This window comes from Cydia amplana, chromosome 6 (assembly GCF_948474715.1).
Source record: "Cydia amplana chromosome 6, ilCydAmpl1.1, whole genome shotgun sequence".
In the NCBI taxonomy this organism is placed as follows: Eukaryota; Metazoa; Arthropoda; class Insecta; order Lepidoptera; family Tortricidae; genus Cydia; species Cydia amplana.
In genome coordinates, this window is record NC_086074.1 from 8,922,948 (window position 1) to 8,948,607 (window position 25,660).

The 25,660-nt window shown below is 38.5% G+C and overlaps 1 long non-coding RNA gene across 1 annotated transcript in view; it reads right to left on the reverse strand.

Moving 5' to 3' along the window:
- Positions 1–6,810: 6,810 nt before the first annotated feature.
- The window catches only part of LOC134648860 (uncharacterized), a 362,135-nt gene continuing 343,285 nt past the window's right edge, over positions 6,811–25,660 (reverse strand). The window contains exon 3 of the long non-coding RNA XR_010096930.1: positions 6,811–6,940. This is a non-coding gene — a long non-coding RNA (uncharacterized LOC134648860). The remainder of the gene's footprint in view (positions 6,941–25,660) is intronic.

Consider the following 25,660-nt stretch of genomic DNA (forward strand, 5'->3'; position numbering starts at 1 on the left):
CGGTTCTGACGAGGAAAAGCTTTTACTTTCAGGCGTATCTTCTCTTTATTCGAGGACAAAGGTCAATAAACTAGAACGACGAGTACCTACTAACCTGTTCAGATTACTAAAACAGCCTTGGTTCGAGAAATAAATATGTAGATCTGAAATTAAGAATTCATCTCTAGTATTTCTATTTATCCTAGTTCACTACTAACGTCAAGAGTTTTGGTATTAACAATGTAAAGAATAAAGATTAATTGTAGATGTAAAATAAAACATTTTCAAATATCTTTTGTACACCTAGGTTGCCCTAAGCGTAAGCGTACAAATAGAACTAGATAATGAGAATAGTTCGTTATCACGAAAGTTTATTTTCCTCTTTGTCTTTGTGGTAACTGGGAGTGAAAGTACACATCTCCCAGTTCAACTTTGCTACCAAAAACTTAGCACCTAGTTACCTACCTATTGACATCCAGATAATCTACCTACTTGGTTATAATAGGTTATCAATTTATTAAAATCATTTTAGTTGCTTGTGTCCACATTATTATAAACATTTCATGTGTGTGGTGGTCAGAAAACGTGGGTGGGGTGGGCACCTCGGTTGTGATGCATATAATAACTACCTGGATACGGCTCGCAGTGCATCTCTTGAGCTCGTAGAAGTTTTGTATGTAAAACTTCTACTCGCTCTAATTTCTTCCTATTAAAATTTCTACCAACGACCACTAGTACCAGACAAAAATAAATACAAAGTGGGCCGTATAACGCGAACAAATAATTAAATTGTACTCCTCAAACGATAAATAAGAAGTCTTTAGACTTTTTACTTTTAATTAATTATTAACTTAACTTCAATGTACGCTTACATCATTGCTGGTCATGTTTTAAAAATAACAAAATTCGCAATTACATTTCGTCTTTGAATAAACTTTGAAAGTGTACTAAAAATCAAAACACAAGTTGTTTTTAAAAGTCGCTGAACAAATGTTGGTCAGTTTGAGTACCTACAGCCTACAGTTTAACACATTCACTGCCCCCGACGCACATGTGCGTCCACCCCCTAGTAGCATTTTCGTTGGGGCCTACGGTGCCAACGGTACGGAAAACGTTGGGATGAGGTTCGTTCCGTAGCCAACATTAAAATTTGTATTGGCCCACCATCGCATTTACCAACATTAGCTGTGGCACTGATGCCCAACAATGGGCCTTTATGTATTTTGGTACCGTTGGCTAAACAACGATAATATTCGTTGGCCCAATGATGACATATATCGCATTTACCAACATTGGCTGTGGCACTGATGCCCAACAATGGGCCTTTGTGTATTTTGCTACCGTCCGCTAAACAACGATAACATTCGTTGGCCCAATGGTGCCAAATATCGCATTTACCAACATTGGCTGTAGCACTGATGCCCAACAATGGGCATTTGTGTATTTTGGTAACGTTGGCTAATCAACGATATCATCCAATGGCCCAATGATGACAAATATCGCATTTACCAACATTGGCTGTGGCACTGATGCCCAACAATGGGCCTTTGTGTATTTTGGTAACGTTGGCTAATCAACGATATCATCCATTGGCCTAATGGTGCCAAATATCGCATTTACCGACATTGGCTGTGGCACTGATGCCCAACCATGGGTCTTTGTGTATTTTGGTAACGTTGGCTAATCAACGATATCATCCAATGGCCCAATGATGACAAATATCGCATTTACCAACATTGGCTGTGGCACTGATGCCCAACAATGGGCCTTTGTGTATTTTGGTAACGTTGGCTAATCAACGATATCATCCATTGGCCCAATGGTGCCAAATATCGCATTTACCGATTTTGGAAATTTATTATGGTTATTTTTGATGGCAATTAACACTAAAATATTTGTAAAATTATTTGGAATAACATGTATGCAATAATTTGCATTTAAAGTCACAATTTAGCTATTTGTTGTTAAAGAAAATTAATTACCAAATAAGTCAAAAGATGGCACTTTGTTCCCAACGCGTACTTTCCACAACGCGGTGTTAAGATTTTTCTGGGTTTAATATAGGGTCCGAGGAACAATAGGTCGTCAGTTCAAAATTCAAATCAAGCAGTGAGTGTTATATACAGTGTGTAGTAGTAGTAGTAAATAGTAAATAAAGTGGTGGTTTTATACAGTGTGGTGTTATTTTTGGACCTCGTACAACGAAAAAAATGCCCTTTTTTTAGGGTTCCGTAGCCAAATGGCAAAAAACGGAACCCTTATAGATTCGTCATGTCTGTCTGTCCGTCTGTCTGTCCGTCTGTCTGTCCGTCCGTATGTCACAGCCACTTTTCTCCGAAACTATAAGAACTATACTGTTGAAACTTGGTAAGTAGATGTATTCTGTGAACCGTATTAAGATTTTCACACAAAAATAGAAAAAAAAAACAATAAATTTTTGGGGTTCCCCATACTTCGAACTGAAACTCAAAATTTTTTTTTTCATCAAACCCATACGTGTGGGGTATCTATGGATAGGTCTTCAAAAATGATATTGAGGTTCCTAATATCATTTTTTTCTAAACTGAATAGTTTGCGCGAGAGACACTTCCAAAGTGGTAAAATGTGTGTCCCCCCCCCCGTAACTTCTAAAATAAGAGAATGATAAAACTAAAAAAAATATATGATGTACATTACCATGTAAACTTCCACCGAAAATTGGTTTGAACGAGATCTAGTAAGTAGTTTTTTTTTATACGTCATAAATCGCCTAAATACGGAACCCTTCATGGGCGAGTCCGACTCGCACTTGGCCGCTTTTATTTTTTTTCAGTTGGCCATACAGCAAGCCATACGGCCAAATCTAACAATTAACCAACCATGTGTATAGGCCCAACCACGGCCCAACCAAAACCACCACCGTTGAATAATTGTATGATTTATTTAAATAGGCCCAACGAAAAAATTACTCTTATGGCCCTCTGTTGGGAATCTTCGGGAGGGCCTTTGTCGAGGGCCCTCCAGCAAATCGTACGGCCAGATATAACGGTTGCGGCCCGCCAACCAAACGTAAACAAAGGCCCAACCAAATCCCTACAAGAAAATGCTATTAGGGCCGTCATACAAGTTTGTTCCTAGGCCACGCCCCCTGGCAGGGAATGTGTTAATTTATTGCTCGTGTTACTCCACCACTATATACTTCAGAGTTCATGTCAAATTTCATGTTATTTCAGAATGTCATTTTAAAATGAGAGCCCCCATTAGACGGATCAAGAACTTGCATGCGATTTCGGTTACATTGCGGTATTTGGTCGATCGACTTAATTCAATTAATGTTCTCTGTTGGGATCAACGAAGAATTTCTAAATGAGGCTTAACTTCGTTGTATAATCCATACTTCCATACTTAATATTATAAAAGGAAGACTGTCTATCTGTCTGTCACCTCTGACCTCTTCACGCTTAAACTGCTGAACCGATTTAGATGAAAATTGGCATAGAGTTCGTTTGAGTCCCGAGGAAGGACATAGGATAGTTTTTATCTCAGGAATCATCCCTTAAAGGGGTGAAATTTTGTACGGGGACTTAACAACAGTATCGATACAACAATCGCGATGCTGTCGCTGCACGGCTAGCACATGATGGGCGTGCACAGACATATGTGGGCGCGACAGTCGACAACTGAATAACAAACTTTGTCGATAGGAACTGTCCCGCTCGCGCGGTGTAGCACTGGCGCTGGTGCACGATTTAGTTGAAAGGGTAAGCATGGCCAAACTGCCCTTAGCGAAAAAAACAATTTCCTTTCACTGGATTATTAACCTATATATAAGTAGTGCTTTCACCAAATATTAAGCCTCAAATGCTTCAGATTTAAAAAAAATATGCAAAAAAAGAAGAATAATTTTTATTTTATTACAGCCAAAGTACTAATCCGATTTCTTTGTAATTTGGGTATGTTGTATATACAATTAAGGTCGCTTTCTGAAAAAAAAAATATTGAAAAATCTCTTAAAATAATAGTAAAAAATTGAGATGAAAATTTTCAGAAAAATAAAAAAAATACGTGCGAGATAGCGACAGTTATCAAATTTACATATTTTATGTAGAATTTAATAATGTTTAACATATATTTTTTTCAAAAATTAAAATCGGGATTAACAGTGTGAAAAACTCGAATTTGTAACATCCCATAATACTCTCTCTTCATACAAGCAAAGCTAAGTAGTCATAAACGAATGAAGTATATTGTGAACGCAGTCTTTACGAATTTGAATTTAGAATGTGACGTATTTTATTCATCAAAGGAACAGACATTTTTCAATCGTTAACGCTCTGTATAAAATTCGTGCCTATTTTCCTGTTCCCGCGCTTTTTAGGGTTCCGTACCCAAAGGGTAAAAACGGGATCCTATTACTAAGACTCCGCTGTCCGTCCGTCCGTCCGTCCGTCTGTCACCAGGCTGTATCTCACGGACCGTGATAGCTAGACAGTTGAAATTTTCACAGATTATGTATTTCTGTTGCCGCTATAACAACAAATACTAAAAACAGAATAAAATAAAGATTTAAGTGGGGCTCCCATACAACAAACGTGATCTTTGACCGAAGTTAAGCAACGTCGGGCGGGGTCAGTACTTGGATGGGTGACCGTTTTTTTGCTTGTTTTGCTCTATCTTTTGTTGATGGTGCGGAACCCTCCGTGCGCGAGTCCAACTCGCACTTGGCCGGTTTTTTTTTTATCTCTGAATGCCGTTCGCCCTAGCCGCATACAGCCACGGAGTTTAAGGTCCGCGCTCAGCAAAATAAGTCGCGTTCTAAATTCAAATTGCGTTGGGAATATAACTTTCTAGTATAACGTACTTACAAGTTATTTTGTATGAAGAGAAGGTATTATGGGATGTTACAAATTCGAGTTTTTAACACTGTTAATCCCGATTTTAATTTTTGAAAAAAATATATGTTAAACATTATTAAATTCTACATGAAATATGTAAATTTAATAACTGTCGCTATCTCGCATGTCTTTTTTTTATTTTTCTGAAAATTTTCATTTCAATTTTTTACTATTATTTTAAGAGATAATTCAATATAATTTTTTTCAGAAAGCGACCTTAATTGTATATACAACATACCCAAATTACAAAGAAATCGGATTAGTACTTTGGCTGTAATAAAATAAAAATTATTCTTCTTTTTTTGCATATTTTTTTTAAATCTGAAGCATTTGAGGCTTAATATTTGGTGAAAGCACTACTTATATATAGGTTAATAATCCAGTGAAAGGAAATTGTTTTTTTCGCTAAGGGCAGTTTGGCCATGCTTACCCGGCTATACCCTTTGGCATAGAGATAGTTTAAGTCCCGGGGAAGGACATAGGATAGTTTTTATGTCGGAAGTCATCCACAAAGAGGGTGTGGAAGTGAGAAAATAAATGAATTGCCTGTTAATTGGTATAAGCAATAAAGCATTATTCTCAAAATGATTGCTATTAGATTTTAACTGCTGGAACTAATTCCACGCAGACGAAGTCGCGGGCAAAAGCTATATATTAAACTTCTACAGCGGCGGCTCTGGCTCTGAGGGCCTTCCGCCTACCTTTCACACTTGTAGAGGACACAGTACCTGATTTCACGGAGTTCACTTTGTAAAATTGTATGTTGGCACAACAATTGAGATTAGTTTTTAAAGTTAAAAACAAACTTTCAAATAAACCCTCATTTAAAATAATTAATTAGCATCAGATCCAGACGACTGAAACAAAACTTACTGTAGGTACCTACTAATTATTACACCGTGTCCAAGAATTTCGCTCTTGCATCTTTTAATACCACTGCCTTTCATCTATTTTTATTACTTTTAAAATATTGCCGAAAAACACTCCCCCGCGAAAACGATCTGATAAACATTTTCAATGTAAAAAAACTTTTTAATTAAGTAGGTAGGCACGTGTAGGCAACCACTGAAGGAAAGGCCGTGTGATGTCGTATCGTAACAATGTTTTGCTTTGTTTTGTTGTCTTGCGTCGCTAGTTACACGTGTTGTCGAAAATTTGTCCTGTTAGTGAAACGAAGCTTGACCTTTTTAACAAGCTTTTATTAGGTCGACCTGTATGTATCTATGTAATGGAATCTTGCAAGTTAAATTTGATCCACTTCCCGGTTTCCGATTGAGCTGAAATTATGCATACACATGTAAGTCGGGGTGACAATGCAATATCATGGTACCATCGAGCTGATCTGATGATGGAGACAGGAGGTGGCCATAGGAACTCTGTGATGAAACAACGTAACCTAATTGTGTTAGGGGTTTTTAAAATTGTCTCGATGAGTATTAGTTGTCTATCGTAAGAAAAGTACAGTCAGCGATAAAAGCTTGTACCAAAAATGAAGTTTGACCAAAAACTTATTTCTTCCGTCGGACACGTGGACATCGTGTCTTGTTTTTAGGGTTCCGTAGCCAAATGGCAAAAAACGGAACCCTTATAGATTCGTCATGTCTGTCTGTCTGTCTGTCCGTCTGTCCGTCTGTCCGTCTGTCTGTCCGTCCGTATGTCACAGCCACTTTTCTCCGAAACTATAAGAACTATACTGTTGGAACTTGGTAAGTAGATGTATTCTGTGAACCGCATTAAGATTTACACACAAAAATAGAAAAAAAACAATACATTTTTGGGGTTCCCCATACTTCGAACTGAAACTCAAAATTTTTTTTTTCATCAAACCCATACGTGTGGGGTATCTATGGATAGGTCTTCAAAAATGATATTGAGGTTTCTAATATCATTTTTTTCTAAACTGAATAGTTTGCGCGAGAGACACTTCCAAAGTGGTAAAATGTGTGTCCCCCCCCCTGTAACTTCTAAAATAAGAGAATGATAAAACTAAAAAAAATATATGATGTACATTACCATGTAAACTTCCACCGAAAATTGGTTTGAACGAGATCTAGTACGTAGTTTTTTTTTTATACGTCATAAATCGCCTAAATACGGAACCCTTCATGGGCGAGTCCGACTCGCACTTGGCCGCTTTTTGATTCTTGTTTTTTTGTTCTCGGCTGAAAATGTTTAGTTCTGTTCCAAAATCCAATCATCTAGCCTTGAGATTATACAAGTCGTCTTGAAAAACATCAGTCTGATGGTCACTACGCTGTGGAATCATATTTGCCCGCGCTGATATATGATGCTTCGTCCTCGTTCGGTCATTTATCTCAATCTTCGTATTAATTCAGACTAACTTTAAAAATAAACTACAATACACACACACAACTAACACACACACTACAACAACACTACACTACATAGCACATATTTCACGTCTTTCGTAAAGCCATCGAGTCTGTCAGCGTCTCATTGATACATCGCGTCCGGGCGAACGGCTCGTGGCCGGCAAAATAACAATTAATCCTGCAAATTGCTTATCCCATCTTTTAGATTGAACTGCTCAGGGGATTGATGCTGACATAGAGATGCCCAATATTTACGTTCAACCCATTCTTAGCGGCGATGATGGTTTTATGTTTGCTTGAATTTATTGTCGGACAGGTATTTAATTATTCCCTGTTATTAAAATTAGGTAGGATTTGTGATGTCACAGAATAAATAATAGTACTAGGTACATAAGATTCACTTTCTAACAAAACTCGTCTATTACGACAGATATGAGTGCGACAGGCGTCCGTTCCGTAGGGCGGCAATTAAGTAGACACCAAAATTGGTGTGGGCCGCATGTAGTTGTAGGTACTTGTAGCGATGCGACGAAATCGCGGAGTGAGCCACGCCTGGTAACGTATTATTGAATCTTACATAATTAATTTTATAGTTGTTAAATACGAGATTTTCGTTTTTCGGATAAGTAGGTATTTTAAATTCTAAGTTTTCCTGAGACTACACAATTGATATGAACACATATACATACCAGGGATGTTGCGGATGCCGATTTTTTGACATCCGCGGAAGCGGATGCGGATGCGGATTTTTAAAGGCTTACATCCGCGGATGCGGATGCGGATGTCAAGATAGTACCATAAAAACGTCAAATATTACATTTTAGTAATTTTTATTTCAAAAAACCGGCCAAGTGCGAGTCGGACTCGCGTTCCAAGGGTTCCGTACATTAAGTCCCACTCACGCTTGACTGCTCATTTCTAATAGGTTTTTTTGGTAAATGACTAAAGTACCTAGCAGTCTAGCACTTACGCCGATGCTAAGACGTTCCTGTACCGACCTGTTCCACATCCGCATCCGCATTAAATCGATTTTATGCGGATGTGGATGTTGAAAATAATGCGGAAGTTCCGCGGTTGCGGATGCGGATGCGGATATTCGCAACATCCCTGATACATACCTACGTGTTGGAAAAATATTTATGACCTAGGTATCAATTTCAATAGTCATTGACCCCACACAGCCTGTGTGAATCAATATTTTGCGGAAATTCATATTACCTAATTAAACAATAATTTCATATTTGGCGATACAATAAAGGCTTGGCCAGACACAGAGCGCGACGCAGCGCCGCGTCCGCGCCGCGTGATGCCGACGCGATGACTGTACAAACAGGGCGCGCGCGGACCGCGCTCTCAACACGCCCTCATCGCGCGCGCGAACGCGGCGCGGCCGCGCGGGAACGCGGCGCGGCCGCGCGGGAACGCGGCGCGGCCGCGCGCCACCGCTCGCTGCCTAACGTCCGATCCGACTGATGTGACCCAGCGCGACGCGGCGGCCCGCCGCGTCCCGCCGCGTCCGCGCGGCGCAGCGCTGCGCGGACGCAAGGGGCCGCGCGGCGCGGGGCGCGACAGAAGCGGGGCGTGATACCGGCGGGACGCAGTCTGTTTGACGTCGGTAACCTGTTAGCATGTGCCGCGGTCGCGCGGCGCGGACGCGTCGCTGCGTCGCGCTCTGTGTCTGGCCAAGCCTTAACGCGAAAGTCAATTAGTGCTACACATATCAAAATTCTTATGATATTCTTTTAACTCTTGAGAGACTTAAATTATACCCGACGATGAGTGTCCCGACCCACGTAATTCAGGTTGAATTTCGACTGGTCTAACCGATTCTGTGATCTAGATCATTCATTATTTAGTAACTATATTGCTGTATTGCTCTATATTTATTGAATACCTACAATAAAAGGATCATCGACCCAGAAGCAACTGAGACAAAGGGATGGCACACGCGACTAGTTACTTGGATGAGGGTCTGGGGTTCCGGTTGTTTGTTCGACTCGGACGGCAGTGGGAGCGAAATAAGCTTAAGTAGATTTACTTTACTCTTACGGTATGATTTAGTAAACCTCCCAATAGAGTTGGTCAGAACTCGAGTGTTATGATGAGTGAAGAGGTTATACGAGATCTGCGATTTATATACTTGAGTCTTTTAAGCTGTCATAACCCGAGTTGTTGTGAAGCTTGACTTAAAAGGAATCAAGCCCTATAACGGCTATAACATTTCACAATCAAGTAAATAATGTCGCCTAGCGTGCGACTTGCAATCCGGAGGTCGCGGTTTCAAACCTCAGCTCGTACCAATGAGTTTTTCGAAACTTATGTACGAAATATAATTTGATATTTACCAGTCGCTTTTCGGTGAAGGAAAACATCGCGAGGAAACTGGACTAAAGGCCTAGTTTACCCTCTAGGTTGGAAGGTCAGATGGTAGTCGCTTATTGATGCCAATTTCAAGCGGCCCCCAGGCTCCCATGAGCCGTGGCAAAATGCCGGGACAACGCGAGGAAGATAATGATTAAGTAATAATGTCGAAATCATCACTAATACTTTGTGTTGGGTATGGGAAATGGCAGAATGCAGAAGGCTAAACAAGTTACTAGAAAGTTTATAAGAACTCATGCCTATGCAATCTAAAAAACGAGTCGAGTTCTACTAAGTTGATGAATCAAAAGAAGTTTTACCCACACTGCCACTGTCTGCCAAGGTTTAACCGTTTATTTAGCGTCGCCGTACCCTCATGTCATGGAAGTTTTAATATGGTTTACACTGGGTTTTCATTTACCATGTATTTTCGCGGGTAATATCGCCGCGTGTAAATATCCGTGGGTACTCCGTTTCAGCTTTGTGTGAAACGTGTTTGCCTGAGTTACACGGTTGTGCGAGTTCAGAGCGCTGATAAATGTCTAGTATTTATAGTACCAACCTACAGTTTTTTAGTTTTTATAAATGTAGGACCTAATAAAATATGCTCGCAAAATTACAAAATGGTAGTCTGATTGAAGTACATTAGGGGTCTTAAGAAAAGATATTTAGTATTTAATAGCTTATAAAACTATAAGTATTTTATAATTTTATTTTATTTATTATTGGTAAAGTTATTTTCCAAGTTAAGTGGCTATGTACATACATATACATATATATAAATAAATAAACAAGAATTGCTCATTTAAAGGTATTAGAATAACGTTAGCCAATGTGCCGCGGGCTAAAAAACAAAAAAAATACGTTTAACTATAAATAGCGTGTTGCATAATATTGTTGAAAAACTTTATAAAAGTCTCAGGACGCGGACGTGCAAAGTGAAATACAGAATTTATAAAATAGAAACGAAGTTTTTCATATTTTTGTTCTATATATATATTATAAAAAAAACGTTTCATCTATATATGTATATAAATGCAAGTGCCCTGACTGACTGACTGACTGATTCATCAACGCAGAGTCGAAAGTGCAAAAGATAGAAAGTTGAAATTTGCACATCAGGTTACATTTGTAAAGTGTACAAGAGATAAGAAACGATTTTGAGAAATCTCAACCCCTAAGGGGGTTAAAAAGGGGATGAAAGGTTGTATGGGGTGAATGTTTTATTTTAAGCTAGGAATTTGAAACTTCGTAAAAAGATATATTATTAAAATAAAAGATATATTATTAAAAAAAAGGTATTATATTAAAAGAGAAGAAAACTAATTTCAGCGTTTTTGAAGTGGTGATCCCCTAAAGTGGTGAAAAAGGGGTTGAAAGTTTATATGTTCATCGATTTTTTTTTGAGTGCGGGACTTGTATCTTTGTATAAAGGTATATTATTAGAATACAAGAATAGTAATTTCAGCATTTTTGAAAATTCATCCCCTAAAAGAGTCGAAAAGGGGTTGAAAATTTGTATAGGGTTCAAATTTTATTTAAAGCTAGAAACTTGAACCTTAGTAAAAAACTATTTTATTAAAAGAGAAGAAAACTAATTTCAGAGCTTTTGATAATTTATCCCCCAAGGTGGTGAAAATAGGGGTTGAAAATATGTATGGAGGTCAAACATTTTTTTGAGTGCGGGACTTGAATCGTTGTATAAAGACATATTATTAGAATACAAGAAAAGTAAACTCAGCGTTTTTAAAAATTATTCCTCTAAAAGGGTTAAAAAGGGATTGAAAATTTGTATAGGGTTCGAATTTTATTTAAAGCTAGGAACTTGAAGCTTCGTAAATAGGTAATTAGGTAGTAGGTTTTATTAAATGGTGGACTTAAAAATCTTCTAAGGGTTTTGAGAGTGAGAGGGATCGAATCAATTTTATTCAGTTTATTGAAACTCTTACTCTTAGCCAGGTTGTGAAATACAAATCTAACGCATTGTATGATAATAAACAAAATATGATTAACCGTCCCTACTGCTATTTTTTGCTGCATAATATTCTAAGCTAATATAACCACCAATATACTAATCCACGCGTACGAAGTTAGTGTCAAATAAAAGAATCCTAGGAACTATGTATTTATTTCACAGAAAATATTACATATTCTATAACCTAAAAACCTATCTAAGAAAAGTGGTATGAACTTCAAACCTAACAAAAATAAAAATGCCTCAACGCAAAAATAGTTCAATAAATACGAGCTATAGGTGGATTAGTAAATCCTTTTTAACTTTCCCGTTTGGATGTACAAAAAGAAAAACATTTATGTTATTTTAAGCCTTACTTAAGGGTTTTCTAAGCGCGTTTTCTTTACAGACGGATAGGTAGAGACGAACGGCGGAGGTTTTAGTAATAGGGTTCCCTTTGTCACCCTTCAGGGACGGACCTCTTAAACTGTCGGGAGTACGTAGGTACAACTTGATTAATTCTCTAAAAACATCAAGAGTGTATTTCGTTGTACTACGAAATACGTAAATAGTTTAATTGTAAACAACAGTTGTATATTTAACGGTATATTAGTGAATTATATATTTAAAATAAAAATGATGCCCTGGGGCGGTACCTACTCAGAATTTATTTTTAAAAGCGGTTTAGACTCTCGCGGGAGCCACGAGACGAGCCGCGAGCCGAGCCACGAGACGAGAGTGTAAGCGGTGGGCTCGCGGCGGCTCGTCTCGTGGCTCGCAAGCTCGTCGAGCTAACATAATTTAAACACTAACGACACAGCATAAGGTTTATAACCGAATGACAAGCCGAACGCGAGTGTAAGCGGTGGACTTGCGTCTCGTGGCGCGGCTCGCGGTTCGTCTCGTGGCTCGCGCGAGAGTCTAAATCGACTATTAAATATGTTGTTATTTGTTTGATGATTGTTTACATCATACTTCACATCGTTGTTACTGAGAACGAATTCAGGTTAGGTGCTTAATATTATATAGTTTCGGGTTTTTCCTTATGAGTTAGGAAATTAGTTGCGGAACTTAATTATAGATCCTCCTACGTAATTTGTGCCTTTCCTTAGCAATTATCATAAAGAGGCAATTATAGCTGCGAGTCAACCGTGGGCCGCGGCCGCCGGCGGAAAACAGCCGGACGTTTGTTAAGGCAGTCTTGAACAAAAGCTTCTGCTTTCATCGGAATTGGTCAAATTGCCGGACCTCATTTACATAGAGCAATAACTTTGTGTCGGGTTTCGTAGAAGGTTATCCTTTTAACCGCCATAGAATACGTCATCGAGCGCGCTCGTGTCGCCGGGGGGTACGAAGTTACACAAAGTTTTGTCTTATTTATCAGACAGTGGCGAAATGAGCCCGAATTTGTATGTCTTATATATCAGTCTACGGCGGTTAAAAGGTTAACTGCCCTTATTTATTGCTTGGTATTCTAAAATGGTAGGTAATGAGAAAAAAGTTGATCCCTTAAATCCTAATTCGTGACTAATTTCGCATTAAATGTCCGTAATTTCGGTTAGGTATTCGATATTCACGCCTAAATAATTCAAGTTTGGACACAATTAAAGCGAGATCTCCCCAAATCAGATTACTTATTATAATATTCGTTAGATACTTGGATTTAGATACGATCAGAAAAAGACAAACTTTTAAATTAAGTAATAGTCCAGGTGAAGGCTTTTTAAAATTTGTTTTGACACTTGTTTTGAAACAATTATCAACCCGGCTCCTGTCCCTCTTGCCTTTATTAGCGCGGACGTGCCTATGAAAATGTTACCAATTTTTGCTACTGACAAAAACAGATTTTTACAAACATCTTGTTTCTTTACCAAGTGTTTTTGAAATACTTTTATTATAAGCGACCGGAATACTCTACCAACATAACAATTTCATAACAAGGCACGAAGGTTCGCTGACTCAAGTATCTGTCTAGGTACTTCAACGTTTTTTATGTGAAAAGATTTTTAATGGTGATGTAGATAAATGTTACTGTAGCGTCTTTTAATAGCTTTATTGCTATTCTGGTACAAAGATGCGCTTATCAATTTAATTCTTGGATTCCGTACATTTATGTTATACCAACTTATTACAAAAGAAAGTCAATCGCTCGGCAACAGTGTTTTCCTAAGTCCTTTACTTGTTGTTAGCTATAAACACCTACTTACATATTGACAGCAGCAATACGAAGAAGGCACTTGAATGGTGAGAAGGAGCACAAATTGCGTAGCCGTGTCGAGAGTGCTCAGGCTGGATCATGGACGCTGTGACGGTCTGAAATCCGACGCAAGTACACGCCGGTTAAGTGTAGCAACTTTTTAGCCGCTTTCATCTTTATTCAAAAAGGGAGTAATTAGGAGGATGCCCTCGTAAAGTTAAAGTAAATTAATAAGAGCAACCTTGTCTCAAGTCTGGCCTCTGAACCAATATGGCTGAGTAGGTAAATACCTACGTGAGTACTTTTTAAAAGGTTTAAATATCTAAGTTCTGCAATTGAATTTACGCCTGTCGTCAAGTTTAGGAAATGGAGAACGTATCATAAATCGGTTTTGGGTCCAGTTAGTTTATGGACCGTAAACCGATGTCTATTTTAACCAGGGATGTTGCGGATGCCGATTTTTTGACATCCGCGGATGCGGATGCGGATGCGGATTTTTAAAGGCTCACATCCGCGGATGCGGATGCGGATGCGGATGTCAAGATTAGGTACTTAGAAAACGTCAAATATTGTAATAACCCTAAAAATACTAAAAATACATTTTTAGTATTTTTAGGGTTCCGTAGCCAAATGGCAAAAAACGGAACCCTTATAGATTCGTCATGTCTGTCTGTCTGTCTGTCTGTCCGTCCGTATGTCACAGCCACTTTTCTCCGAAACTATAAGAACTATACTGTTGAAACTTGGTAAGTAGATGTATTCTGCGAACCGCATTAAGATTTTCACACAAAAATAAAAAAAAATCAATAAATTTTGGGGGTCCCCATACTTAGAACTGAAACTCAAAAAAAATTTATTCATCAAACCCATACGTGTGGAATATGGATAGGACAGGATAGGTCTTCAAAAATGATATTGAGGTTTCTAATATCATTTTTTTCTAAACTGAATAGTTTGCGCGAGAGACACTTCCAAAGTGGTGGACAAAATGTGTGTGTGTCCCCCCCCCCCTGTAGCTTCTAAAATAAGAGAATGATAAAACTAAAAAATATATATAATGTACATTACCATGTAAACTTCCACCGAAAATTGGTTTGAACGAGATCTAGTAAGTAGTTTTTTTTTAATACGTCATAAATCGCCTAAATACGGAACCCTTCATGGGCGAGTACGACTCGCACTTGACCGGTTTTTTATTTAAAAAAAAAAACGAAACGTTTAGTCGTTGAACAAGAATATAGGTGCGTTAAATTTAATAAACAGTAACTTGGCTGACTTTTCTGGATCTAGACGATTTCGTTATAGGTAATTACGAAATTACCTAGCACTTACGCCGTCGCTAAGACGTTCCTGTACCGACTTGTTCGACATCCGCATCCGCATAAGCTCCGCATCGATTTTATGCGGATGCGGATGCGGATGCGGATGTTGAAAATAATGCGGAAGTTCCGCGGTTGCGGATGCGGATGCGGATGTTCGCAACATCCCTGATTTTAACTATCCATCCCAGGGTGCTTAGACAAGATGACAATCGTTCACGCTCCTCCGTAGCGAACGAAACGCAACTGTCACTGTCACACTAATATGGAAGAGTGATAGAGAGAGATGACTACGATACGCTACGGAGCGTTAACGATTGGCACGTTGGCTACGCAGCCTGGAACAAGTCCTTTTCGAATTTACCCCAAATAGTGGCTGGGGATTTTACCGCAAAATGTCCAATGCGTCAGCATTGCGTCAGTCGTAGTATAATCGTAAATTCGTGAAACTTTCACGACAATCGGCGTGGTCGCATGGTGTATTTTTGGACCGAGCAGCCTTCCGCCTCGGCTCAGACCCTTTCGAGGGCGTATTGAGTTGATGAGTTTTGGTACTCGTACAGCCGCCTCTTTTTGTAGTCAGTTCATACGTACGTACCTACATGTTCTCGTGTTACATTGTAAATATCTGGGCGACCGAGCTTTGCTCGGAAAACATAAAAACTCAAAAATGTGTGTTTTCCCAGAGATAAACTACATACTACTGCCTATAGGTAGACTACTAGCCTGTTTAAGCGACTCCGTCCGCGTATATAGTGCGTCCGCGTTATTAGTGTATTAAGGACGGTAAACAAGAATTAACACGAGTTCGTAATTCTTGTACCGCCCGTGGCACACACAATGTTTTTCATTCATTACACTTGTGAGGAAAACACTAAATTTTAAGAGAAACTATTCTTAAACACGGTGACATTGGTTTCTTATGGGTTTCTTCAAATAAAAACGTCACGTTTAAATTGACATAATCCGATCCGATCATTTTGACGTGTATCAAAGTTCGAATTAGGCCGATAGATTATGTCGCTGAACACTAGAAGCATTTATATTGCTACTGTAAAACAACCTAACTTCCAAAAGTTACCAACTATGGTCCAAAATGAACTCTAATATTTTAGTTCAGGTGTGATTATTATTTGAATGTCGTATCGCAGTACTAAGACAAAACTTTTGAAAACAACACTGAAAAGAAGATTGGTACTAATACTGAGTTTAATTACGGATTGAACTTTTAGTTTAGACCAGTGTTTTTCAATCTTTTTCATGACGCGTTCATACAAAGGGATGAACAAAATATTTCGCTTATGTGTTGCCTTACAGCTGGTAGAGGCTTCGCGACCCCCCAGGGGGTCGTGAGCCACAGTTTGAGAAACACTGGTTTAGACCATAGCTGTATAGTATTGGACTATAGCTGGGTGGTTTTACGGTACGGTACCTAAAGAAAAATGGTATGGTATCGTACCAACATAAGACCTGTTTCAACGCGTAGCTCACACGCATGTACATGAGAGATGCACGGAATTTGCATGATAATTATTGTATCGCGTTATTGAAAGTCAATACCTCTTGTAATAGGCAAGTACATATATTTTGTTTCAAAATTCAAAACGTATATTGAATTACTTTTAGGTAAATGCAGGCTCGATTAATCGAAATAAGTACATATTATATATAATGGAAAGGGTAAGCTGTCACTTAGTGTCTTAGTGTCAGGTCATTGCCGTACATTTAATAAAGGTAGAAGCTCATGTTACTGAACGTAGTCGCGCGTAGGCGTCACTTTTAATGAAGCCGCAGAATAATGTGTATTGGACGTACGCACCCTTTTGCTTATGCTATACATTTACCTGTACATGGCTTAAATACTTGTCGACATGTTCGGAGTTCATTTTAAAAGCCTTATTGATTTTGAAACACCAGGTCTAGCCTTAATAACATGTAGCGTGGCTTGTAGTATGTGTGCTACGCCTCACTCATAAGCATAGCCCTGACGGTCACGCTCTTATACTACGTGTTATTTAAAAGTCACATGACGAACCTATCTGGATTAGAACCTGGGATTACCTGACGAATACATCTCCAGACCCGCATATATAACGATATCACTAAAAGTACGTAAAATAATGTATCATTATTTATGTGGAAAAAACGAGAACCTTGTGAGACGTTGACCTGATGGCTCTGTAAGCTTTCCATTCCAAGGTTAAATTCTGGACCTTTTTCTCTAGATAAACAGTTTATATTTTTCGTTGTGCTTTGATCTTTGCATCAATGTACAAAAATATGTAAAAATGATTTTATGTTTTGCTCAAAATCAATATCGGTACCTACCATGCTATAACTGTTGTATTTGTAAATTATGAAATTGAAACTAGAACTTCATGCATCGCTTGGTATCGTAATGTACAAGTGTTTCTCTCGCAAATATTGTTTCACATGTTTATTTCTAGAGTTCGCTATCCCGATACGACAGTTGTATCACGTTGCACTAGCGATCAAGCAAAGTGCGAATAAAAATATCGTTATGAAATGAAATAAAATTTTATTCCTTGTACCCAAGTACGAATTCTTCAAACCCTTAATAAATGTAAAGGGACTTTTACTTTTTCATACTCGTAGCCGCACTCACCAATGGAAAGACTTTTGGTTACAATAATTTGGAGGTGTCCGACAGGTCTTAACAACGCATTCCTGACGGAATGTGTTAGTAATAAATAATGATATACAGGGTGCTTCCTGTAACAGGAGCAATAAATTAATAATTAAACTAAAGGCTGTACTCCTCAAACTGGCCAACATTTGTTCAGCAACTTTTAAAAATTATGAATCCTTTAGACTTCCTCTTTTTCATACAAAATAAATATTGCCTTCAATGTACGCTGACATCAGTGTGTTTGACGTTGCTTGTCACCAGGGATGTTGCGAACATCCGCATCCGCATCCGCAACCGCGGAACTTCCGCGTTATTTTCAACATCCGCATCTGCATCCGCATCCGCATAAAATCGATGCGGAGCTTATGCGGATGCGGATGTCGAACAAGTCGGTACAGGAACGTTTTAGCGGCGGCGTAAGTGCTTAGGTAATTTCGTCATTACCTATAACGAAGTCGTCTAGATCCAGAAAAGTCGGCCAAGTTATACTGTTTATTAAATATTTTATTTTTATTTAAGCCTTTTATTTCTTTAATAATACATTATAATATATACAATACAATTAAATTTAAATTATACATTTTACAATTATGCAATTCTTATTGATATAGAATTTGATGATTATTATTTATTTTTTAACTTTTTAACTTATATTATTATTATAGACCTCTCGACGAGTATAGGCGAGTTTATTAAATATAACGCACCTATATTCTTGCTCAAATACTAAACGTTTCGTTTTTTTTAATAAAAAAACCGGCCAAGTGCGAGTCGGACTCGCGTTCCAAGGGTTCCGTACATTACACAATTTTTAAAAATGTATTTTTTCATGTGAAACGTGAGTGAAATGTCTATAAAAAACCCGTAGGGGTAGCATCAAAAACTAAGTAATTAAGTCCGATTCACGCTTGACTGCACATTTCTAATATTAGGTTTTCCTGTCATTGATAGGTAAAGAACTATTCTGTGTTTTTTTCAAAATTTTAGCACAGTAGTTTCGGAGATACATTTTCCATGTGTTTAAATACAAGATACAAGACATTTATTCATAAAAGTCAATGTTTTACAGGTCAGGTAGGTACGTATTCAACTAATACTAGTAGGTACAGCATTTCAGGAGTGATATTTATGTCACTTAACTTATTATAAATAAAACATAATTGTAAACATAACAAATTCTAAATCAGTAGTATAATCATTAGGGTCGCATATGACTATTCATTGACCAATCAATCAGGTCGAAGCCGTGCTTCAGGATAAGCTCAGCTAGAGCATAGACGCCAACCAATGTCCATTGTATTAAAAAGCGAGACCGCAGGCCGAGCTTGGCGCAGCGAGGTCAAAGGCTAAGCTGAAGAAGAGGAGATTTGGAAGACAAACCAAAAATTTAGGTAAAAAGTGAGGCTGAAGGTCGAGCTCAGAAATCTCCACATTACTGAACAAGCCCGAAACGTACTTATAACCAGCGCGGTGAGCTTTCATGCGAGGCAAATGCCAAGCTTCTGAAACAAATGTTTATATTTGTTAAAAATTAAGTGACGCCGAAGGTCGAGCTGTAAGAAAGCAGCGCTCTAACACGAACCAATCGTCAAATGTTACTCAACAATAATATGTGCCATATGTACAAGAGTTACTCGGAGGGCCGAAGTTCCATTGATGAGGTTTTAGGCCCTCGGGAGCCTGAAATTCAAGCTCTACATTACAGACTTTAAAAGCTATAAAATAACATAATTTACATAATCATCTAATGATTGTGTGTCTGAGAAACTTATATTGGACATACGGTAAAAGTAGGTACCATAAAACATTTTTTTTTTAATTTTGGCCATATGAAACGCAGAAATGTAGGTATATTATTATTTACCAAGTCCAGCCCCCTACTAAATAACTATGATTTTTAAACCGGGACAATTTTCTTATCGGCCGGGACGCCGGGACACCGTGCTTCAAACCGGGACATGTCCCGGCGTACCGGGACGTATGGCCCTACGTTAAGTTCATCTTCATACCATACACTACATACTCGTATTTGGGAGCACGGCGGTGCCCCCGCCAAGACAAGCAAAGCGAAGCGCAAGGGCACTACCTACCTTTTCTCGAAACGCTTCGTCGTTTTGTCCTAACTATTTATCCTAAAATTACCAAAAAAAAATTTGAGTTACTCACAATGAGCTCTTTCATTTGATATGTAACAAGATAATATATAGTTTGAAAAACTTTATTTTTTTTAAGTATCCCATTTACCCCCCAAAAGTGGCTCCCATGTTTAAAATTCATTTGTTTGCGTTACATGTCCGTCTTTGAGTCACAAACTTGCATATGTGTACCAATTTTCACCTTAATTGGTCCAGTAGTTTCGTAGGAAACATTAAAAAAAAAACCCGTAGGGGTAGGGTCAAAGACTAAGTAATTAAGTTCGACTCACGCTTGACTGCACATTTCTAATAGGTTTTCCTGTCATCTATAGGTAAAGAACTATTTTGTGTATTTTTTTCAAAATTTTAGACCCAGTAGTTTCGGAGATAAGGGGGGGGAATGGTCATTTTTTGCCTATTTTCTTGAATAACCGCTAAGCATCCTAAAATTATAAAAAAAATACATTTGAGATTTAAGAATCTCAATCATTGTAAGCAATGAGCTCTTTCATTTGATATGTAACACGATATAGTTAGAAAAACTTTATTTTTTAATTTTCTGATTTACCCCCCAAAAATGACCTCCATATTTAAAATTCATTTATTTACGTTACACGTCCATCTTTGGGTCACAAACCTACATATGTGTACCAAATTTCAACTTAATTGGTCCAGTAGTTTCGGAGAAAATAGGCTGTGACAGACGGACGGACGGACAGACAGACAGACAGACAGACGAGTGATCCTATTAGGGTTCCGTTTTTTCCTTTTGAGGTACGGAACCCTAAAAATACTGAAAATGTAATATTTGACGTTTTCTAAGTACCTAATCTTGACATCCGCATCCGCATCCGCATCCGCGGATGTGAGCCTTTAAATATCCGCATCCGCGTCCGCGGATGTCAAAAAATCTGCATCCGCAACAACCCTGCTTGTCACGCTTTAAACATAACAAAATTTGCAATACATTGCGTGTTAGAATAAACTTTAAAGTGTAATAAAATTCAAAACATGAGTTATTTTCAAAAGTTACTGAATAAATGTTAGTCAGTTTGAGGAGTACAGCCTACAGTTTAATTTATTGCTCCTGTTACAGGAAACGCCCTGTATATCCGTTGCATAGTAACATCATAGGTTCTTTTAACTATATATGTGGTATATATTTGGCTACTTTGGCCAGCACTTTACTGAGTTTATTCCACCTCAGCTACCCAAAACTTAGAAGAGGTCGATAAGCCCGCTCTTAATTAATAACTTACTATATCTTCTCAGGATTAATTAATATCTGCCGGGCATCACACCGCCGGATAATACTATTACTTATTCTGTGCCGCCGGTGTAGATCTATACGTGTTCCCAACTTCAGTAAAATCTAATTCCTTCGCACTGCGGCTTCCCGGTAACTCGATTATAAACGGACGAGGACATTTCACGAGTAGGTACTACTCGTAGGCGTCTTCAAATACCTAGAATCGAATTAGATACTTTAGCACTTAATAATAACCGAATAGCCTCTGCCCGTGTTTTCGTCCGGCTTGCTTGTCTGCACAGAACTCAGAAGTCGGGCAATAAAAGTCAAGTACCTAGTAGGACTCTAGAAGAATTTGAGAAACTTTCTGGATTGGAGTAAATTAATCACTATCTAATTGTGAGTTCTTTTTTTTTATTCCCGTTTGCTCAAATCTTCCCGTAATATAGGAGGGAGTAATCAAAATCATATTAAACCACTTTGTATGTTCAACTTTAATTTAATTCACAAAATAGCCCTTTTTAACCGACTTCAAAAAAAAAAGGAGGTTCTCAGTTTGACCCGTATGTATGTATGTATGTATGTATGTATGTATATTTGTTCGCGATTATCTCGCGTTTGGCTGAACCGATTTTGATGCGGTTTTCAGAAAAGTGTTTGTTACATTCTGGAGAAGGTTTTAGTATACATAGATCTGAGCTGATGCTGAACCCTGGCTGTACCTAGTGGAACTCAGGTTTGGTACAACATAGGCCCACGCTATTTTGGTCATCCGACGTGCCTTGATGAGCACTTGGGTGAGCAGTACCCAAGATAGAGCTGATGCTGAACCCTGGATGTACCTAGTGGAACTCAGGTTTGGTGCAACATACGCACACGCTGTTTTGGTCATCCGACATCCCTTGATGAGCACTTGGGTGAGCAGTACCTAAGATAGAGCTGATGCTGAACCCTGGATGTACCTAGTGGAACTCAGGTTTGGTGCAACATACGCACACGCTATTTTGGTCATCCGTGACATCTTGATGAGCACTTGGGAGAGCAGTACCCGAAATAGAGCTGATGCTGAACCCTGGCTGTACCTAGTGGAACTCAGGTTTGGTGCAACATAGGCCAACGCTATTTTGGTCATCTGTCACATCTTGATGAGCACTTGGGTGAGCAGTACCCAAGATAGAGCTGATGCCGAACCCTGGCTGTACCTAGTGGAACTCAGGTTTGGTGCAACATAGGCCCACGCTATTTTGGTCATCCGTCACATCTTGATAAGCACTTGGGTGAGCAGTACCCAAGATAGAGCTGATGCTGAACCCTGGCTGTACCTAGTGGAACTCAGGTTTGGTGCAACATAGGCCCACGCTATTTTGGTCATCCGTCACATCTTGATGAGCACTTGGGAGAGCAGTACCCAAGATAGAGCTGATGCTGAACCCTGGCTGTACCTAGTGGAACTCAAGTTTGGTGCAACATGGGCACACGATGTTTTGGTCATCCGACGCGCCTTGATGAGCACTTGGGAGAGCGGTACCTAAGATAGAGCTGATGTTGAACCCTGGCTGTACCTAGTGGAACTCAAGTTTGGTGCAACATGAGTACACGCTGCTTTGGTCACCCGACGCGCCTTGATGAGCACTTGGGAGAGCAGTACCCAAGATAGAGCTGATGCTAAACCCTGGCTGTACCTAGTGGAACTCAAGTTTGGTGCAACATGGACACACGCTGTTTGGGTCATCCGACGCGCCTTGATGAGCACTTAGGAGAGCAGTACCCAAGATAGAGCTGATGCTGAACCCTGGCTGTACCTAGTGGAACTCAAGTTTGGTGCAACATAGGCACACATTGTTTTGGTTAACCGACTTGTCTTCGTGTGCCTATGTTGCAGAATTCCACTAGGTGGGTCAATCAACTTTCTTCTAACCACATTTAAAAAAAGGAGGTTCTCAGTTTGACCCATATGTATGTATGTATGTATGTATGTTTGTTCGTGATTATCTCGCGTTTGGCTGAACCGATTTTGATGCGGTTTTCAGAAAAGTGTTTGGTACATTCTGGAGAAGGTTTTAGTCTACAGTACATAGATGGTTTGAAAAACCAATTGGACCCGGTATGTGGCGATGCTATCGGTATACTTACCATCAAAGTTGCAAAAACTGATTTAGATAAAATAGTGGGAGTGGGAGTGGGAGTCGGAGTCGGACTCGGACTGGGAATGGGAGTGGAAGTGGGACTGGTACTGGAAATGGGAGTGGCAGTGGAAGTGGGAGCAATATACATACAAATCGTTTAGCACCGGAACGTCCGTCATATTATGTTTTGTCGCGTTTAACATCGAGTTAGGCCATCATCAACATTAGTAGGTAGTTCCCAAAACTAAATAGAGAGCCTAACAAACTAGTATTTTAGCCCAAAACCTAAAGTAAATGAAGTACCTATCACTTAAAAGTAAAAAATAAAATAAAATAAATAAAAATAGAACAAAAAAAAACAAAAAGATAAAATATAACAAAACAAAATAACTTAATACTAAATTACGTTAAAACTAAATGGAGAGCCTAACAAACTAGTATTTTAGCCCAAAACCTAAAACAAATGAAATACCTATCACTAAAAAGTAAAAAATAAAATATAATAAATAAAAAAGAATTAAAAATTAAAAATATACAAAAAGAAAACCGAAACAAAATAACTTAATACATATAATATCTTTTTTAAAAAAAGGGAACCGCCTTCAAAAACCCAACCCACTGAAAAGCACAAAATAATTTTTATATGGCACCCCCTATACGTGTCCAGTCCCTATCCCGTCGTAAATCAAATTTCTGCCAAAAAGTAATTAATACCTAATAATAAGAAAATTAATTATCATCCGGGTAATTACTTAGTTTTTGAAGGCGGTGCCAAACCAACAAAAACATTCTTTGCTGCTAATCAGAAAAAAAAACGAGTATGTAGTACCTACAAGAATTAGTAAACTAACGTTGTCTAACATATCGGTTCTCTAAAATTTTGGTTTGGCACCGATTTCAAAAACTAAGTAATTACCCGGATGATAATTAATTTTCTTATTATTAGGTATTAATTACTTTTTGGCAGAAATTTGATTTACGACGGGATAGGGACTGGACACGTATAGGGGGTGCCATATAAAAATTATTTTGTGCTTTTCAGTGGGTTGGGTTTTTGAAGGCGGTTCCCTTTTTTTAAAAAAGATATTATATGTATTAAGTTATTTTGTTTCGGTTTTCTTTTTGTATATTTTTAATTTTTTTATTGCACATGAGGGGTACTTAGCCGGCAAAGTTAATGGCGGTAAGAAGTGTAATAAAGCGTATCCCAAACTAGGTAAATTACCTAAGGCTTAAGTAATAAAGATAAATAAAATGTGACAGTTTGATGGAAATTGCGCCTGGTATTGTCACATTTATTAATACAGGTATATTATACCTACTATACATAGTGTGAACCCTTAAGTAATATGACCGACGGAAAATTAACGCGCTAGAAATGTGGTACTGGGCTGGAGGTAGGTAAGTTAAAATACCTTGGAGCACTTTTCGCACCAATGTTTCAATTTTAAAGCGGTTAAGAATCGAAAAGAGCGTTTTTGTCATGTCTGTACATAATTCAAAAAATTAAATGTCTATACGTAAGTCTTCAGACATGCCTCTAGAGTCTAGAAACCAACGATCTATGGGATGACGATATGATATCTATTCAATATTGCAATGGTTCGAGGACGCGTCGAAGGCACACGGCGAGGCGAACCCCAACCGATCTTACTGAAACAGTGACAGATGCTGGCTTTACGAAAAGTACTCGAAATACCACCAATATAATAACGGGACGTGAACCACAAAAATTAACCATGTACAGTAGTAGGTAACCTTATTGTACACCATAATTTGAGACTATGGCCACTAAGAAGAATAGTCTATTCTGTTCGATATGGATGTTAAATATGTACATAAAAATGAACCAATTTGGCCAATGAGGTAGGTAGGTACACATTGCAAAAAAAAAACGTTTTAATTGTGTATTAATAACATTTGAGTACCCTATCTACCTACCTACCTACTTTTTAATCATTTCACGGTCCGCGCCCTAACGTATAAAAATATGGCTGAAACTCATTCACCTACATCGCTCCAGGCGCAAGCCGCATTTGGTAAATGAATACTTACCTGAAGCTCAGTTCTACGATGTGTTGTGAAAGCTCGTGAGACTCGAATAGGGATATAGGAAAATGGCGACCGTATTACAAAATTAGAATTACATACTTAATATGCTAACTGTTTACAGCAGACTGTGAAAAAAACACTTTTCCGAACTATGGCAAAGTCAAAGTTTATGGTGACACTCTGTCATTGCAGAGTTAGCTTAGTTCGACTCTTGCTAGTGCGTAGCAAAACAAGCAACAACGGTTGCACTCCGGGAGTGGCGATAGAAGTGAAAACTCACCTCACTATGTTACCGACGCCCGGTAACGCGATACATACGTTTAGCGGAGGTATTCTATTTATTTATTATATATTATTATAATTCTCAAATAAGATCACATATTTTCATTGACATGTTTATTTACATACTGCCATGACAACGTCAAATTATT